This window comes from Pristiophorus japonicus, chromosome 14, assembly GCF_044704955.1.
Source record: "Pristiophorus japonicus isolate sPriJap1 chromosome 14, sPriJap1.hap1, whole genome shotgun sequence".
Classification (NCBI taxonomy): domain Eukaryota; kingdom Metazoa; phylum Chordata; class Chondrichthyes; family Pristiophoridae; genus Pristiophorus; species Pristiophorus japonicus.
The window spans coordinates 111,365,221-111,383,824 of NC_091990.1; positions in this window are offsets into that span (position 1 = coordinate 111,365,221).

Consider the following 18,604-nt stretch of genomic DNA (forward strand, 5'->3'; position numbering starts at 1 on the left):
CCGGCAATGGTCCAATGCTGCTGGGAAGAAGTTGGATGAAGTGGGTCCAAATCGGTCGAAGCAACGACGGCCTCCGTGCCCCAGCGAGCGACATCCCATGCAGACCCGAACTTGGATCCGTCGCTGCCCCTAGAAATCCTACCGTCCAGCTCGACTGCACAGCGACGACTGCACAACACCGTGGCAAGATCACCCAAACTGAACGTCCAGATCTCACCTTCCGGGCCGTGGCAGGACTCCGAGTGAAGAAGATTGACGAAAAAGGTGGATTCCCGATGTCTGTGGCCGAACCTGAGAAGAAGAAGATCACCACAGCCTACCTCGAGGAGAGTGAGAAGATGGCGGCCACACTACGAGGCGAAGAACCCAGAATCAAAATGGCCGCTACCAGACCACGAGGGGCAGCTTTGGAGGAGCGATACGTGGCACCGAGTGGTGAACCAGATTGGAAGGCTCTCTTAAAGGAGACTGGTAACCCAAAGACACTCTAGGCATAGCGATGCCAAGGACTTTAAAGTTAAAAGTGCAGTAAGCGAATGCAGGTATGCAAATGTAACGTTGAATTGTGATGCCGGAATGACTGATGAAAAAAAGTAATGAATGCTTGTGAAAATGATGATAGCAACAAGCTTGTACTGTTAAGTGATGATTATAGAAATTTTAATATGACTAATGTAACCCTGTATGGAGACACCGATACACAAGAAAGTGTTGTAAGTGCTAAAAGTAATAATGTAAAGAGAAAAAAAAGTGTAAAATCGACTATTTGTGATCGGAGCCAATGTGTCATGTATGCAGAAAGTAGATTGTTAAAGGACACCGGGTTTTACAGGTACAATGTAAATGCCAGAGGTATCCACCCGTGGGAGACCCCCAGGTCCAGCGAGCTACCTGACCATGTAGCCTGGACTTTTGGGACAAATGTGATGCCCCATGCTGCCAACGACTGGGATGATGCCTTTGGTGTAGGTGAGCAACTTTGCCTGGACAGGAGACAGTTTTGATCATTTGGCGGGATTGATCCAAAGTTTTTCAAAGGTCATCTGTCTCATCAACGACTGGCTCGTGCCTGTGTCGATCTCCATCGAAACTGGAACTCCGCTGATGTCCACTTCCATCTTCCACGGGGACCTCTCGGTGGAGCAGGTATAAATTGCATAATCTTCTTCTAGGGGTTGAGGAGCTTCGTCTTCATCAGTGTCGGAGCCCAGGTGATCAGCCAACTCTTCAGCAACGCAGTGAGTATAGCTTTTTCTACACATTCTCTGAAGGTGACCTTTTGCGTTGCAGCCTTTGCAGGTATAGTCTTTGTATCGGCACTGGTGGGCCCTGTGGTTTCCTGCACAGCACCAGCACGGGGCTAGCCGTTTGGCCCCATGTGGCGAACTTAAGGTTGCGGGATTCGAGGCAGCATTTCTGCCTTTGAAAGTCACCATTCTGTTCACTGCGCTCGTCGGTTCAGAGTCTTGGGTGTGGGTCATCATTCGTTTGGAGTCGCCGACCGAAATCATGTAGGCCTGGCTCACTTTAATTGCCTTCTGCAGCGTAACTGTGATGTCCGCAGAGAGCAGTTTGTGGAGAAAACACAAAAGGTTAATGTTATGTATGCATGCCAATGATGTAATGATGTACTGAACACTCGACCTGAATGTACCTTCACCCTGTATATACCTTACCTGTACACCAGATGGTGCTGCTGCTGGAGACCTAAGGGTCACCTGTACAGTGCAGGTAACCCAGTATAAAAGGGAGCTCACCTCTTGGTGTCCTCACTCTAAGAGCTGCAATAAAGGACTACAGTCGTTACAGTTCAAGTGCCATATCCCTGCCACGTGGAGTCATTAACAGAGTGCCTACATACACAATAGTTAGTATGAAGGTGCAGCAAGTGATCAGGAAGGCCAATGGAATCTTGGCCTTTATTGCAAAGAGGATGGAGTATAAAAGCAAGCAAGTCTTGCTACGGTTATACAGGGTATTGGTGAGGCCATACCTGGAATACTGGGTACAGTTTTGGTTTTCATATTTAAGAAAGGATAAACTTGCTTTGGAGGCAGTTCAGAGAAGGTTGATTCTGGAGATGAGGAGGTTGACTTATGAGGAAAGGTTGTGTAGGTTGGCCCTCTACTCATTGGAATTCAGAAGAATGAGAGATGATCTTATCAAAACGTATAAGATTATAAAGGACTTGGCAAGGTGGATGCAGAGAGGATGTTTTCACTGATAAGGGAGACTAGAACTAGGGGGCATAATCTTAGAATAAGGGGCTGCTCATTTAAAACTGAGATGAGGAGGAATTTTTTCTCTTAGAGGGTTGTAAATCTGTGGAATTCACTGCCTCAGAGAGCTGTGGAAGCTGGGTTATTGGATAAATTTAAAACCGAGATAGACAGTTTCTTAACCGATAAGGGAATAAGGGGTTATGGGGAGCAGGCAGGGAAGTGGACCTGAGTCCATGATCAGATCAGCCATGATCATATTAAATGGAGGAGCAGGCTCGAGGGGCCGTATGGCATACTCCTGCTCCTATTTCTTATGTTCTCATGTTCTTGTAAAGTGGCGGTCTAGCTTGCCACCATCCCTCTGTTAGTCCTCATCTTCTTCCTCTAAAAAGCTCAGCTACAGGGGGAATTCCTATTGGGACAGTAATGGAGGTGATGGAAACAGAGGCAGCAGTACAATCCCTACAAAGCTCCTGAAAGTAGTAGATGGATGCGCCACCCAGCAACGTCCCCCCCCCCCCCCACCCCATCCACCATTAACCCAGCCAAATTGATGCTGAAATAGTTTAATAAATCATTGACTCTTCTCATTAGGCCCGTTGTTAAATGAACTTTCGCATGCGGCCGATGCCCCAGCACCCTTGGGCACCAGCATCCCTCCACACCCATTTACTTCGACAGCACCTCCCAAATCAGCTACTTCTACCATCTAGAAGGACAAGGGAAGCAAGCGTATGGGAACACCACCACCTCCACGTTCCCCTCCAAGTCCCACACCATCCCGACTTGGAAATATATTGTCCGTTCCTTCATTGTCGCTGGGTCAACATCCTGGAACTCCCTCCCTAAAAGCACTGTGGGAGCACCTTCACCACACTGACTGCAGTGGTTCAAGAAGGTGGCTCACCACCACCTTCTCTATGACAGTTAGGGATGGGAAATAAATGTCGACCTTATCAGCAATGTTAAATCCAATGAATGAATAAATAAAGATAAATATCAAGGAAATAGTACCTGGGATGAAATTATATCATCTGCAGCTCACTCTAGTATTAGGATTAAGCTCCTGCATGCTTCTGCCTCAGTCTTACTGCCAGAAATGCTCACTATACAGCACTGTTGGTCTCTTGCCCACTTTACGATTAGGTAATCCAGAGTAATCTAGCTACACCTCATTATTGAACGTTTTCTCAGGACAATGTCAATGTACAAAAATGGACAATTTGTTGGCGTGACTTTTATACAATCTTTCTTCTTCAACAACAGATATACAAATGTTAGGGAGTGTGTTGCCAAGATTTGGAACAAGGGAACAGGGGGAGGCCATTCAGCCTCTCGAGCCTGTTCCACCATTCAATGAGATCATGGCTGGTCTGTATCTCAACCCCATCCGCCCACTTTGGTTTTGTATCCCTTAATACCCTTGTGTAACAAAATCTATCAATTTTCAATTGACCCCCCCAGCCTCAACAGCTATTTGGGGGAGAGAGTTCGAGAGTTCCACTCCCTTGTGTGTGTTATGGCTGTCCTTCAGGAGCCGCTGCTCTGGAATCCATTCCTCCCCGACCATTCCATGTAGATGTTGAATGTGTGAGGTTGCAGCTCCTATTCCATTATTTGAAGGGGCTGCTCCTCAAATTCTGGTTGCACTTCAGTGCCACACTCCTGATCTTTTGGGCACTCTGTGCAGAGGGGAACGGGCAGGTCGGCAGGACTCCTCGTAGGAATACTCCTGGGCATGGCCAAGGTGGCCATCAACCAGTCCAGGCAGCGGGCAGTCGAGGGGGTCGTTCAGCCCGACTGCCTACCTCTCTTCTGCGGTTGCATCCGAGCCAGGATGTCCCTGGAAATGGAGCACATGGTGTCCACCAGTATGCTCGATGCCTTCCACGAGAGGTGGGCACCGGAGGGACTGGAGTATATCATCACCCTGGCAACTAAATTTTAATTTGAACCATTATTGTTAAAAATTAATTTGTTTAAATTGTCGGTTTTAGTGGCCCTTTAATAAGGGGGCATTTGATTTACATTTGATTTACAGGTACAACCAAAATAATTGTAGAGCTGTTCAGTTGGGAGTGTCTTAGCCAGTCATGTGATGATCACAAGACTCAATAAAACCCCAGCCAGTTGGGTTCGGAGAATCCACAATGAGGCTGGTGGTTGTGAGCCTGGTGGATGAACTAGTAATGTGGAGTGTGATTGTTAAACCTTTGTTAATAAACCAACTAGTTCTTAATAGCAATGTGTTGCTATGGATTCTTAAGCAAAGAACCCATGGAGAAAATACATTATAGACATCACCCCTGAACGGCCTGGCTCTAATTTAACAGTTATGCCCCTTATTCTGGACTTCTCCCAACAAAGGAAATAGTTCCTCTCATTGATTGAATCGCAAACATCCAACTTTATTTATTTGCCGTATCTTCTCCACAGATTCAATCTGCACAGTCTGAAATAGAGGGAACAGGGATCATCGAAATGCGATATTGTTCACAAGACTCATCATAGGCAGTCCCTCAGAATCGAGGAAGACTTGCTTCCACTCTAGAAATGAGTTCTTAGGTGACTGAACAGTCTAATACGAGAACCACAGTCTCTGTCACAGGTGGGACAGATAGTCGTTGAAGGAAAGGGTGGGTGGGACTCCTTCCGCTGCCTGTGCTTGATTTCTGCATGCTCTCAGCGACAAAACTTGAGATACTCAGCGCCCTCCCCGATGCACTTCTCCACTTAGAGCGGTCTTTGGCTAGGGACTCCCAGGTGCCGGTGGGGTTGTTGCATTTTATCAAGGAGGCTTTGAGGGTGTCCTTGTAACATTTCCTCTGCCCACCTGGGGCTCGTTTGCCGTGAAGGAGTTCCGAGTAGAGCGCTTGCTTTGGGAGTCTTGTGTCAGGCATGCGAACAATGTGGCCCACCCAGCGGAGCTGGTCGAGTGTGGTCAGTGCTTCAATGCTGGGAATGCTGGCCTGGTTGAGGAAGCTAACGTTGGTGCGTCTATCCTCCCAAGAGGTTTGCAGGATCTTGCGGAGACATCGTTGGTGGTATTTGACTATAGACCTGACAAACTAACAATACACAATGGAAGTCTCAATTCTAATACCGTGCTGTGTATTTACTGACATAGTAATTAGTGAGCTGACTGGAGCACCTAATGGCTGTGTTTCTGTGCTCAAATGCTCCAGCTACAATTAGCTAATTAACTTAAAATATTATGGCAAGCGATATATTGTTGGAATCTTTGAATAGGATTAGGTGGTGGCCTGCAGTGCTTCACAGATGGACATCATTAGGGACTGCGGGAGGTGCCTTCTACTGCAGATGCATATTTTTCACGGGCGGGATTAGAATTGCTGAACCCAAGGAAGGCAGGAACTGCAAATGAATCGTGTCTCCATTCTGAAGGAGATCTGATGCTGGGTCATTTCCTACCTCGGTGTCAGCCATGGCTCAGTGGGTGACACTTGCCTCTGAGACGAAGGTTGTGGGTCTCAAGCGCCCCTCCAAGTGATTTGAGCGCTACTCCCAGAGCAGTACTGATCGTTCATTTTATCTTCCTTCCCTTCCCTTGCTTCCTTCCTTCCTTCCTTCTTTCCTTCTTTCCTTCTTTCCTTCCTTTCTTCTCTTCCTTCTTTCCTTCCCTCCTTCCTTCCTTCCCTCCTTCCTTCTTTCTGATAAGCTCATAATAAAGGATGGAACTGAGTACTCTGTACAATGAGCAAATGTGACCTTAGCTCCTTTATTGAGACTGCAGAGTGCAGGTACCTTGTGGGTGGCCTGCTTATACACCGTGCTCCCAAGGGATGCTGAGATCCTTGGGATTCCAACAAATAGGCCCTCTGGTGGTAGTGTAATACAGGTTGCAAGGGGTTAAATACATAACATCACTCCCCCGTGAAGTCAATAGTACATTTATTTACAAGGTGAGACGATCTGGGAGAGCTTTGTGGGGCTCCCTTGTCGATCGTCTCGGTACAAATGTGGGTGTGGATGAGGGGTGATTTGGTTAGTTCTTCACTGGGCTGCTGGGCAGCCGGCCTTGCCGGGCTGCTGGGGATGGTGAGTTCGGCTTCGTGGTCAACCATGATGTCGGTTGCCACTTGTGTGTGTGTTGGAGGGTCAAAGTTGGTGGTGTCTTCTTTGGTTTGTTCGTAGCTGTTGGTGAACTGCAACTTGATTTGGTCCAAATGTTTTCTGTACGTTTGTCCATTGGCCAATTTGACCTGAAACACCCTATTCCCCTCTTTGGCTGTGACCATGCCAGTGAGCCATTTGAGACTATTTCCATAATTGAGTACAAACACAGGATCATTGATCTCAATCTCGCGTGACAAATTTGTGCGGTCATGGTACACACTTTGTTGAAGCCACCTTCCCTCCATGTGATCATGGAGATCAGGGTGGACAAGAGAGAGCCTTGTTTTGAGCACCCTTTTCAGAGCAGCTTGGCTGGGGGAATTCCGGTGAGTGAATGGGGTCTGGTGCAGTAGCTGAGCAGCACTCGGGACAGCCAGGTCTACAGGGAGCTTTCCGACACACTTGATGGTCTGAACTGCCTGTTCTGCCTGGCTGTTGGATGCGGGCTTGAACGGGGCAGATGTGACATGCTTGATCCCATTGTGAGTCATGAATTCCTTGAATTCAGCACTGGTGAAACACTGCCCATTGTCACTGACCAAACATAGCTCGTAGGCTTTCAATAGTGGCCGTGGACGTGCTTACAAACATTATCGCACATTCAATCCATTTTGAGTAAGCATCCACAACAACCAAAAACATTTTGCCTACAAGTGGGCCCGCATAGTCCATGTGGATCCTCGACCATTGTTTGGAGGGCCATGACCACAAACTTAGTGGTGCCTCTCTGAGTGCATTGCTCAGCTGAAAGCAAATGTTGCACTGGCGCATGCATGACTAAATCTGAGTAAATGCCGGGCCACCATACATGGGATCTGGCTATGGCTTTCATCATTACAATGCCTGTGTGGGTGCTGTTCAGTTCACAAATGAACGTATCTCTGCCTTTCTTGCGCAAGACCACGCGATTGCCCCACAACAGACAGTCCGCCTGCAAGGACATTTTGTCTTTGCGCCTGTGGAATGGCTTAATCACCTCCTGCATCTCCGCTGGGACGCTGGACCAGCTCCCATGGAGGACACAGTTTTTTACCAAGGACAGTAAAGGATCCTGGCTTGTCCAGATCCTGATCTGGCATCATGACGGGGGACTTTTCATTCTCGAATGCATCCATTACCATGAGCAAGTCTGTTGGCTGTGCCATTTCCATCCCGGTGGTGGGCAATGGCAGCCAACTGAGAGCATCTGCGCAGTTCTCTGTGCCCGGTCTGTGGCGGATTACATAGTTGTATGCTGACAACATGAGCACCCATCTTTGGATGCGGGCAGAGGCATCGGTATTAATCCCTTTGCTCTCAGAGAACAGCGATATGAGCGACTTGTGGTCAGTTTCAAGCTCAAACGTGAGGCCAAATAAGTACTGGTGCAATTTTTTTACCCCGTAAATGCATGCCAGAGCCTCTTTTACAATCCTGCTGTAGGCTCTCTTGGCCTTGGACAAACTCCTGGACGCATAAGCGACCAGTTGAAAAATCCCCGATTCGTTAGCCTATTGTTACACACACCCGACCCCATATGACGATGCATCGCAAGCCAGCACTAATCTTTTACAAGGGTTATAAAGGTCATGCAGTTTGTTTGAACACAACAGATTCCTGGCTTTCTTAAAGGCAGCCTCTTGTGAATTCCCCCATACCTAGTCGTTTCCCTTGTGCAGTAGCGTATGTAGGGGTTCTACAAGGGTGCTTAACCCAGGTAGGAAATTACCAAAATAGTTAGGGAGTCCCAGGAACGACTGCAGCTCCATCACGTTCTGTAGTCTCGGCGCGTTCTTGATGGCCTCCGCCTTGGCGTCGGTGGGTCTGATGCCGTCTGCTGAGATTCTTCTTCCCAAGAACTCAACCTCCTGCGCCAGGAAAACACACTTCGAGCGTTTCAACCTGAGCCCCACGCGATCCAACCAACTAAGAACCAAGTGTTCGATGGTGTCCCGACCTATAACCAGTATGTCATCCTGAAAAACCACAGTGCGGGGAACCGACTTTAGCAAGCTCTCCATGTTCTGTTGGAAGATTGCAGCAGCGGACCGGATCCCGAATGGGCACCTGTTATAGATGAACAGACCTTTGTGCGTGTTGATGCAGATGAGGCCTTTTGAAGACTCTTCCAGCTCCTGCGTCATGTAGGCCGAAGTCAGGTCCAGCTTGGTGAACATCTTCCCTCTAGCCAGGGACGCGAATAGATTGTCTGCCTTGGGTAGCGGGTACTGGTCCTGTAGCAAAAAACGGTTAATTGTTACTTTATAGTCCCCAAAAATTCTGACCATGCCGTCCTCTTTAAGTACCGGGACAATCGGACTAGCCCATTCGTTGAATTCCACCAGCGTGATGATGCCTTCGCGCTGCAGCCTGTCCAGTTCAATTTCCACTTTTTCACACATCATATACGGTACCACCTGTGCCTTGTGGTGGATGGGTCGCGTACCAGGAACCAAACGGATCTGCACTTTCGCCCCCGAGAAGCTTCCAAAGCCTGGCTCAAACAACGATGGGAACTTGCTCAGAATCTGGGCACATGAGGCGTCGTCGTCGGACGAGAGTGCTCGGATGTTGTCCCAGTTCCAGCGGATTTTTCCCAGCCAGCTTCTGCCAGACAATGTGGGGCCATCCCCTGGCACAATCCACAGTGGGAGTTCGTGTACTGCTCCATCATAGGAGACTTTGACTTCTGCACTGCCAATTACAGGGATTAGTTCCTTGGTGTAAGTCCTTAGTTTGGTGTGAATGGGGCTGAGCTTGGGCCTGTGTGCCTTGTTGCACCACAGCCTGTCGAAGGCCTTTTTACTCATTATGGACTGACTCGCACCCGTGTCCAGTTCCATCGATACTGGAATTCCGTTCAGTTCAACTTTCAACATTATTGCTGGCCATTTTGTGGTGAATGCGTGTACCCCGTACACTTCTTCCTCCTCAGTTTGAGTCTCTGATTCAGTCTGATCCACATGGAGGTGTCCCATTGTTCTGCAACCATTGCATGCATAGTGCTTGAAGCGGCATTTATGGAGCCGATGATCACCTCCACAGCGCCAACAAAGTGTTAACTGCCTCACATTAACAATTGATGGCGGACTCTGGGTCATCTGAGGACGAGCAGCAGCAGCCGGCGTGTACGTTCTGTCATGTATATTCCTGCTCGAAAACGACATTACTTTGTTCACAGTACTGGCCTAAATTTCTTTGCTCTGCAAAATCTGTTTGGTGTTGTCGCTGGTGGATATAAATGCCTGGGCTATCGTTATGGCTTTTGTTAGATTCGGAGTTTCAACAGTTAACAGTTTGCAAAGGATTGCCTCATGGCCAATGCCCAGTACGAAAATGTCTCTAAGCATTTGTTCTAGGAATCACTCAAATTCACAATGTCCTGCAAGACGCCTTAGTTCGGCGACATAGCTCGCCACTTCCTGGCCCTCCAACCGTTGACACGTGTAGAACCGATATCTCGCCATCAAAACGCTTTCCTTAGGATTTAGATGCTCCCGGACCAACGGACACAATTCTTCATAGGATTTAGCTGTTGGTTTTTCTGGAGCTAGTAGATTCTTCATGAGGCCATAGGTTGTTGCCCCACAGACAGTTAGGAGGATCATCCTTCGTTTGGCAGTGTTCTCGTCCCCTTCCAGCTCATTGGTCACAAAGTATTGGTCGAGTCTCTCCATGAAGACCTCCCAATCATCCCCTTCTGAGAACTCTCCAGGATACCAACTGTTCTTTGCATTTTCGTGCGGTTGTTCGTTACCTCGTCGCCAATTGATAAGCTCATAATAAAGGATGAAACTGAGTACTGTGTACAATGAGCAAGTGTGACCTTAGCTCCTTTAATGAGACTCCAGAGTACAGGTACCTCGAGGGTGGCCTGCTTATACACCGTGCTTCCAAGTGATGCTGGGATCCCTTGGGACTCCAACAAGTAGGCCCTCTGGTGGTAGTGTAATGCAGGTTGCAAGGGGTTAAATACATAACTCCTTCCTTCCTTCCTTCCTTCCTTCCTTCCTTCCTTCCTTCCTTCCTTCCTTCCTTCCTTCCCTCCTTCCCTCCTTCCCTCCTTCCTTCTTTCCATGTCTCCAGTATGTTTAAAAGCCAGACAACTTGATTTAGCTAAAGTGTAACACTAAAAAGACTTGGGACCCAAAATTGATGCACTCACCGCCCACTGGCACAGACAGTTGCCCACTGCCGCCAACATACCTCCTCGGGTTCCACCCAGGGCCAGTTTCGATCTGATCTGGAGCGGGCAGGAGGGGAGAGCCGCCGGGAACCATCCGCCAACATCAGCGGATGGCCGAGTGGCGCAGCTGAACTCCCGCCTGCCGAGATGCCAGATTGGTGGGGTGGGATTTGGTGCCAGAATGGGGGTGGATCGCTGCGAGGAGGCTGGTCTGTCCCCGACGGTAGGTCTGAAGAGCTGAAAAAAAGGTGAGTAAACATTTTTTAATTGTTTTCTTTACAGGGACTTAACTGGATGGGATCCCCTGAAGGTGTTCCGATGTTTTATTTTGGTGCTTTTTCTTTGCAGGTCTTCGACCCTCTGTGGGCCCGACTTCATCCTTGGCGGCACTTGGACGGTAAGCCCCATTGCTACTGAGATTGGGAGTAACTTTCCCCATGTGGTTAATGCCAGGAAAAAACATTACCAACCGCCTACTTTTTTTGGGTGGAATCATCATAATATCGGCCAGCGTTACTTTCTGCACGGAATTAATGGAAAAATACAATAATACCACCCACCCACTTTTTTCTGTCGTAAAGAGCACATTTGGCGAAACTAACACCCAGGAGATTGCCCGTCACTTTCCCCACCACACACAATATCGCTCGGCCAAAAAACCACCCACAAAAAGTGGAACTGTTCTGAACGAACACCAGTGGTATGCCTGGTATTTTTTAAATCCCACTCTTACGTGAGGAGCTGAAATCTGAATAATTTGCCTGAAAGAGCGTTGATGTGAGTGACAACGCTGACACACTGCTGTGTGTGTGCAGCTCAGACATCAATGGGGCCCATCACCTTGGTGCCAGTTAAAATTTACGTTGATTGATGTTAAGTTGTGTTTAACCCTTTCAAGTTAAGGAATCAACAGTGTGTAACGGTGCAGCTATCTGAGACAATGCGCAACAAGGTTATGTTCAATAGCAAAAAATTTATACCAACATTGGTCTGAAATCATAAGTATCACAGGCAAGAACACCCAACCCCCGCCCACACCCCACTTTTTTCACCATTGACATCAATCCCATGTTCAACATGTCCAGTAACACAGAATACAAAGGCAAAGTAGGAGCGTGGTCCCCAGCCCCCATACATTGCAAAAAATTGCATACACCCAGATGGAGATATAACACCGCCGTCACCTGTGGACATGCACCTCACTTTCCTTCCCCCCTCTCCTTCTTCTCGCCACCTCTACCCCTTCCCCTCCTTGCTCGACGCTGCCTGGCCGAGGAGCTCCTCAGGTGGTGCCTCATTGGGGGGATGAAGGCAGATACAGTCTTTGCACAGGTACGGGAGCGGGGGGATGCTGAGGGGGCAACATTCTCTGATGCAGAAGCAGGATCTTGCTCTCATCTGTCATTCTCAGTGGTGATGCGGAACCTAGGGTTGGAGTGCCATGCTCGGGGACCACTGCGAGGCCTGTGGCAGCAGTGTTCCTGGCTATCATATCCAGGGCCTCCGCCATCCACGGAATCTACTCGGTCATGGTGGCCAGCTGTCGAGATATGCCTCCCAACGCTTCGATGAGCTGGTCACCAATGTCTACAGTCCTCCTGGACAACTGTACCATCTCTCCGCTGTGATGTGGCACTCGTTAAACAGACCTGCCACGAAGTCGGCGCCATCCTGCGGACAAATGGGGTGCCTTGTGGCGAGATACCTCCAGAGTGGAGGCGGGAATGACCGGAGGAATACTAGATGGCCTTGGGGTGGAATGGCTTCTGGAGCATGGCGATGCAGGTTTCTAGAAATCTGTGCTCTCATCCATGGAGAACAGACCCAGCGGATTGACGGGCGAGAATCGGAGCTCCTCAGCACCAGATGTAGGATCTTCCGTTGACTCCTGCCCCGTGCCCTCACCTTCTGGCCTCTGTGGTCTTGCCTTGGGACCACGCTGCTGGTTGAGCTGAAAAACACAAATTAGATTATTAGAGGAGAAGGGGGTGCTAGGGTCACAAGGTGAGTCCAGCGCTACACACAGCATATGCACGACAAAAGCATCACCGCTCTCAAAATCATCGCAGACATCACATTTCATGACCATCAACACATTTGCATTCCAATGATTTGCATTAGGCCATTATTATTTCTATGACAACTTTAGAAATCATCTATCATATATGATTGTTCGGATATGAGTGGGTGTGGCATCTATTGACTTCACATCACGCAATGGTGTAAGCTTTACTCTCGTGGCATCACTTCAGGGTCTGCAGATGCATCTGTGGCTATCCGGGGGTGCTCTACCACAAGTGCGAACACACGCTCCTCTATGTCAGTGATGTCACTGGGGACTAGTGGCCCCCCCACCCGTTCGCCTCTGCATGGACCTCATCATTGATAGCTTCTTCTGTAAAAGGTGACAGGACGACATGGCATGCGATCATTGCGTGATATCATTGCTAGGTACTGTCACAGCCACTGATACAACACATAACCGACAGATGTAATCATCATTATTGTTATGCATGTAAACATTGTAACTGTGTAAGACTTGCCACCAAAGGGCGCAACTGTTGGAGGCCCGAGGGTCACCTACATATCTCATGGAAGGGAGTACAAAAGGTTGTCTGCCATGCTGCTTAGGCATTCTGGAGTTGTATTAAAGAGACTAAGGTCACATCAGTTTTAGCTCACTGTACTCAGTCTTGTTGAGTTCTTCCATACTTAACAATTATTATGAAAACAATCCTTCTTTACCTAAAGACGTGTACCGTGACTACAGGCTTTGAGTAAACATTCTCGGTAAAAGTGAAAGACCTCACATCTGATGATAGTCACTCATGACTGTTACAAATCAAATTATATAAATATATAAGCACATGTAAATCAATGTAATACTTACTCTTGCGGATCCCACAAGGTCGTTCCATCGTTTGCGGCATTGGTTGCCCTGACGCACCTCGTTGGTCACTAATGAGACTACCTCTGTTATCTCGGTCCATATCTTCTGGTATGCCTTTGAGGTGGGCTTCCCACGCCCTCCCTGTGTCAAATCACCCCAGCGTAACTCGACCTCCTGCAGGAGGGAGGCAATTGTCTCGACCGAGAACCTCCTGGCTCTTTTGCGCCCTCCAATATGCCCCTCAGCCACCTCAGTGCTCTCTCCAGCATCAGTCTCCACAGCATGCTGTGACGCTTCTTCCTCCCTCTCCATTATAGGCTAAATTCGGACACATAAGTGGCTGGTCACAGCTAAATTTTGTTACCCTACTTGCTGTGAAGCTCTAAAGTCTCCCTCCTTCCTCCCAAAGTAGCCAACAGTGCCTCTCCATCATACTTCAGTGCCTCAGCGAGGATTCCATCTGTTCCCGTAGCCTTGTTATTCTTAAGCTGTCTTATGGCTTTTTCTATCTCGTGCAGCGATTTTACTAAGGTGATGGCGGAAACCATGCTGCGGGATGGAGTTGAGGACACTCGAGTCAAAGGCAGAGTCTCGGTCGAAGAGATCTTTGAAGTGCTCCTTCCAGCGAGCCCTGACTGCCTCTGTGTCCTTGTTGAGTGTCTCCCCATTCTTGGCCAGCAGTCGGGTGGGGTCTTGGGTGCTTGGGTCGTAGGTGACCTTGACTGTGGTGAAGAATCCTCGCACATCATGGCTGTCGGCCAGCTGCTGTATCTCCTATGCTTTCTCCACCCACCATCTATTCTTTATGTCATGGGTTTTTTGTTGGACCTCGGCCTTAAACCAGCTGTAATGCTGCCTTGCTGCTCCCGAATTGGGTTGTTGTTTTAGGCTTGGAAATGCCCTGCACTTGCGATCTATTAGCTCTTGGATCTCCTGGTCATTCTCATCAAACTAGTCCTGGTGTTTCCTGGTTGAGTGACCGAGTGTCTCTTCACAGTCCAGTGCACCAGTGCAGCCTTCGGCCACCTGAGGAAAAGAGTTTTCGAAGATCAGGCCCTCAACCTGCCACCAAGCTCATGGTCTACAGGGCTGTAGTGATACCCGCCCTCCTGTATGGCTCAGAGACGTGGACCATATACAGTAGACACCTCAAATCGCTGGAGAAATACCACCAACGATGTCTCCGCAAGATCCTGCAAATCTCCAGGGAGGACAGATACCCCAACATTGGCGTCCTCGACCAGGCCAACATTGAAGCACTGACCACACTCGACCAGCTCTGCTGGGCAGGCCACATTGTTCACATGCCTGACTCAAGCTTCCCAAAGCAAGAGCTCTACTCAGAACTCCTTCACAGCAAATGAGCCAAAGGTGGGCAGAGGAAACGTTACAAGGACACCCTCAAAGCCTCCCTGATAAAGTGCAACATCCCTACCGACACCTGGGAGTCACTGACCAAAGACCGCCCTAAGTGGAGGAAGGGCATCAGGGAGGGTGCTGAGCACCTCGAGTTTCATCGCCGAGAGCATGCAGAAATCAAGCGCAGGCAGCGAAAGAGCATGAGGCAAACCAGTCCCACCCACTCTTTCCCTCAACGACTGTTTGCCGCACCTGTGACAGGGACCGTGGTTCTCGTATTGGACTGTTCAATCACCATGAACTCATTTTTAGAGTGGAAGCAAGTCTTCCTCGATTCTGAGGGACTGCCTATGATGATGATGATGTAGGAAACGCAGCAGCCAATTTGCGCACAGCAAGCTCCCAAAAACAGCACTGTGATAATGACCAGATAATCTGTTTTAGTTATGTTGTTTGAGGGGTAAATACTGACCCAGCACACCAGGGATAACTCCCCTGCTCTTCTTCAAAATAGTGTCATGGGATCTTTTATGTTACTATAGACCTGTTAGCCTAACATCTGTCATTGAGAAAATGCTGAAGTCCATTATTAAGGAAGCAGTGGCGGGACGTTTAGAAAAGCATAATTCAATCAAGCAGAGTCAACATGGTTTTATGAAAGGGAAATCATGTTTGACAAATTTGCTGGAGTTCTTTGAGGATGTAACAAGCAGGGTGGATAAGGAGGATCCAGTGGATGTGGTGTATTTGGATTTGCAGAAGGCATTCGATAAGGTGCCTTATAAAAGGTGACTGCTCAAGATAAAAGTTCACAGGGTTGGGGGTAATATATTAGCATGGATAGAGGATTGGCTAACTAACAGAAAACAGAGAGTCGGGATAAATGGGTAATTTTCCGGTTGGCAAACAGTGACAAGTGGGGTGCCGCAGGTATCGGTGCTGGGGCCTTAACTATTTAAAATCTATATTAATGACTTGGATGAAGGGGCAGAGTGTAATGTATCCAAGTTTGCTGATGATACAAAGATGGGTGGGAAAGCAAATTGTGAGGAGGACACAAAAAAATCTGCAAAGGGATATAGACAGGCTAAGTGAGTGGGCAAAAATTTGGCAGATGGAGTATAATGTGGGAAAATGTGAGGTTATCCACTTTGACAAAAGAATAGAAAAGCAAATTATAATTTAAGTGGAGAAAAACGGCAAAGTGCTGCGGTACAGAGAGAGCTGGAGGTCCTTGTGCATGAAACACAAAACTTTAGTATGCAGGTACAGCAAGTAATCAGGTAGGTAAATGGAATGTTGGCCTTTATTGCAAGGGGGATAGAGTATAAAAGCAGAGAAGTTCTGCTACAACTGTACAAGGTATTGGTGAGACCACACCTAGAGTACTGCATGCAATTTTGGTCTCCATATGTAAGGAAGGATATACTTGCTTTGGAGGCTATTCAGAGAAGGTTCACTTGGTTGATTCCTGAGATGAGAGGGTTGACTTATGAAGATAGATTGAGTAGGTTGGGATATTACTCATTGGAGTTCAGAAGAATGAGAGGTGATCTTATCGAAACATGCAAGATAATGAGGGGGCTCGACAAGGTGGATGCAGAGAGGATATTTCCACTCATAGGAGAAACTAATCCTAGGGGACATAGTCTCCAAATTGAGCCTGCTCCACCCATTTAAAACTGAGATGAGGAGGAATTTCTTCTCTCAGAGGGTTGTAAATCTGTGGAATTCTCTGTCCCGGAGAGCTGTGGAGGCTGGGTCATTGAATATATTTAACAGGGAGATAGACAAATTTTTGAGCAAGAAGTGAATAAAGGGTTATGGGGAGAGGGCAGGGAAGTGGAACTGAGTCCATGATCAGATCAGTCATGTTCTTAACCCTTTATTCACTTCTCGCTCAAAAATTTGTCTATCTCCCTCTTAAATATATTCAATGACCCAGCCTCCACAGCTCTCTGGGACAGAGAATTCCACAGATTTACAACCCTCTGAGAGAAGAAATTCCTCCTCATCTCAGTTTTAAATGGGTGGAGCAGGCTCAAGGAGCCAGGTGGCCTACTCCTGCTCCTATTTCTTATGTTCTTATGTTCACCTCAGAGAGCTGATGGTTTAACATCTCATCCAAAAGACGCACCTACAACAGTGCAGCAATCCCTCAGTACTCCACTAAAGTGTCAGATGAGATTTATGCGCTCAATTCTCTCTGCAATTGGGACTTGAACCCACAACCTTCTGACTCAGAGGCAAGAGTGTTAACAACTGAGCCACAGCTGACACCGAATGCAATGTTCTGCACATGGGCAGCTTCAATACTAAAAATACATACAACCAACAGGGAGCAGAATTGAAGCCGGTGAGGAAAGAAAAAGATCTGGGTGCTGTGACATCAGTCTCTTAAGGTTTACGACCCATGCCCTGAAGCTAAGAACATAAGAACATAAGAATTAGGAGCAGAAGTAGGCCCTTGAAGCCTGCTCCGCCATTCAATAAGATCATGGCTAATCATCAACCTGAACTCCACTTTCCTGCCCAATCTCCATATCCTTTGATTCCCCTAGACTCCAAAAATCTATCGATCTCAGCCTTGAATATATTCAGGGACTCAGCTTCAGGGGCAGAGAATTCCAAAGATTCACAACCCTCTGAGTGAAGAAATTCCTCCTCATCTCTGTCTTAAATAGCCGACTCCTTATCCTGAGACTGTGCCCCCTAGTTCTAGACACTCCAGCCAGGGGAAACAATCTCTCTGCATCTACCCTGTCAATACCTTTCAGAAGCTTGTATATTTCCATGAGATCACCTCTCATTCTTCAAAACTCCAGAGAGGTATCGCTAAAGGTTTCTATATTGTATTCGTATGACAACTCACTACGTAACAAAACACACCATTTTGTCCTTGGACAAGATTTCTGTTGGGCTTCATTTCAAATAATGTGTCCAGTTTCATTCCCCTACACAGTGAGGGATATTGAGGCTTTGCAAAAAGTGCAGAGGAGACCCTCTACGTTGATTTCTTGTTTAAACTACTGAAACTACCCAGATAGGCTCAAAGAGCTGTTCTCTGCACATTAGAGAAGCCTTGAATGGTCAGGATCAATTTGGTCAAGCTTTATAAACTAATGAAGGGACTAGATTGCATTGACCAGGTTATTTCAACCAGATAGGCTAGGGAGGACCAGTGGTTATTTTTACAAGTTGCGAAAAGGGAAGAACTAGTTTGGATGTTAGAGAATAGTGGACCTGCAGGAGAGATTGCTGGCTTGTGGGGTGAATGCTGAATTGACGTGTAACTTCAAAAGAGAGCTGGACCTGTTTCAGGCTGGGGAGGAGTGAGATACAACAACAACAACAACACTGTTAACATTTTGCAACATACATTAATGATTTAGACAAAGGAATTGAGTGTAATATTTCCAAGTTTGCAGATGACACTAAACTGGGTGACAATGTGAGCTGTGAGGAGGATGCTAAGAGGCTGCAGGGTGACTTGGACAGGTTAGGTGAGTAGGCAAATATATGGCAAATAGATGTGGTACAATGTAGATAAATGTGAGGTTGTCCACTTTGGTGGTAAAAACAGGAAGGCAGATTATTATCTGAATGGTGACAGATAAGTAAATGGGGAGATGCAACGAGACCTGGGTGTCATGGTAAATCAGTCATTGAAAGTTGGCATATAGGTACAGCAGGTGGTGAAGAAGGCAAATGGCATGTTGGCCTGCATAGCGAGAGGATTTGAGTATAGGAGCAGGGAGGTTTTATTACAGTTGTACAGGGTCTTGGTGAGGCCACACTGAGGGAGTGCAGCGAAGGTTCATCAGACTGATG